Source organism: Pinus tabuliformis, chromosome 1_2, assembly GCF_031772625.1.
Source record: "Pinus tabuliformis cultivar Carrire ecotype Pingquan chromosome 1_2, CPIR1, whole genome shotgun sequence".
In the NCBI taxonomy this organism is placed as follows: Eukaryota; Viridiplantae; Streptophyta; class Pinopsida; order Pinales; family Pinaceae; genus Pinus; species Pinus tabuliformis.
The window spans coordinates 173310296-173312191 of record NC_142298.1 but is presented as its reverse complement, the minus strand read 5'-3'; the positions used below and the strand labels follow the sequence as shown (position 1 = coordinate 173312191).

Genomic DNA, 1896 nt, shown 5'->3' with positions numbered 1-1896 from the left:
CTAAAAAGTTTGTGAGCTTACCCATGCTCCTTAAGTGTCGGTATTTCTGATTGTCTTCACCTCCATCTCCAAAGAGGCAGCACTTTAACTCTCCTTTTCTAGGCTACCGTGTTTATTGGATGAATTGGTACAGATTTTTGATTCGCAGGCTTCATCAGACACATAAAAGTTGGTGTTTGTTTCTTTGCTACTCCTGATTTGCCTTTTAGGGGTCGATGTACTATAAGTGCCATTTTTGTCGTGCTCAATACTTTCAATTTTGCGGTTCAAAAGGGTTCTCCCACTTACCAGAATGTTTGAATTTTCTACATCTTGGTTGCCTCCCTTGTAAGTTGTGCCATGTAGTTTACCATTCGCCATTGAATGTGTAAGTTATTGGAGCAGGTAGGCCAATGGCTCAATTCTCTTTATAACAAGTTCTGAGTCAGCAAAGACACCATAGATCAGTCTACCGATTAAATAGTGTAATGGCTCTTATAATCCAACTCTGACAAAGCTGTACTGGCACCAGAAGAAAAATCCAATGAGAACAATAAAGAAGGTGCTTCAAGAGGCCCAGATTACCATGTCCAGCACCCTTACTACTGACCAAAATCAGACACGTTAGAAAAACCTGCAATCATTTATCCAAGTCATTATTAGGGAAGGCAAGCTCTGAGAGTAACCGATATCTTTTACTGAAGAAAACTTATTGGCTTTTGCTGAGAAAGACGGCATAGGTTGCTGGTTTACAAGTTCATGAAAAGTAATTCTCTAGATAATTTTCTCTTTGCTTCAGCTGATGATTCGTCTAAGAAACTTGATTGGGATGCCCGCTTCAGCATAGCCCTTGGAACTACAAGAGGAATCACCTATGTAAACGAAGAGAGCAGAGAATACATCATCCATTGTGATGTTAAACCTGAGAATATACTGTTAGATGACAATTTCAATGCCAAAGATTCTGATTTTGGGCTTGCCAAGCCCATAAATGTGAGAGAACATCAAAATCGTGCTTTGACTAGTGTTGTGGGCATGTGAGAGAACATAAAAATCATACTTTGACTAGTGTTATGGGCACGCAAGGATATTTGGCAAAATAGTGGCTTTCCAATTTACCAATCACTTCCAAATCTGATGTTTTCAGTTATGGAATGGTTTTGCTGGAGCTCATTGGTGGAAGAAGAAACTTTGATATCTCTGCAACCTCGGGAAGAAGGAAGTTCTCAGCATGGGCATTTGAGCAATTTGAACTGGGGAATATATCAAGCATAGTAGATGAGAGGCTTGGTGGCAATCTAAATATGGGTCAGGTTCAAAGGGTCATTCAAGTTAGTTTTTGGTGTATTCAAGAGCAATCTTTCAGGCGGCCCTCAATGGTAAAGGTTGTTCAGATGCCTGAGAGTGTTTTGCCCATAGAGAGACCACCAGCCCCTAAATCTTTTGAAGGAAATCAAACCAGTGTCACTGTCAGCACCAGTGATAGCAGAACCTCTGTGCTTGCAACTTCTCCTTCTTCATTGACTTCTTCCTCTTCTAGGCATGCCTTTGAGTGTTTAGATTCTAAGAAGAAAATGGGAGAGATACGCTCTTCTGGAAGGTAGTCGCCTACTCATGAAATCTTCTCTTTTGAATTGTACAAGCATGGATTCATGTTTCAAGGGCTGAGCTTGGCTAGCTCAAAGTTAGAATTAATGGACAAGTAATGAATGGCGCTTCAATGAGCTTGTAGTTCACATTTGATGTATCAAGGCCAACTATAAATATTTATGGATATTGGTTTTTAATCAGAATGACAAACCAAGGCATTCTATAAGATACCTACATTATTTCAACTGATGTAAACAAGTCTCAGTTAGGCATTTATAGATTAGAGTAATTGTCATATCTATTGTTTCAGTAGTAGCTGCAAGTCTT

At 39.6% G+C, this 1896-nt stretch overlaps 1 pseudogene; it reads left to right on the top strand.

Annotated features, from left to right (window-relative positions):
- Positions 1-292: 292 nt before the first annotated feature.
- On the top strand, positions 293-1583 carry LOC149205038 (G-type lectin S-receptor-like serine/threonine-protein kinase At1g34300 pseudogene; annotated as a pseudogene).
- Positions 1584-1896: the final 313 nt, after the last annotated feature.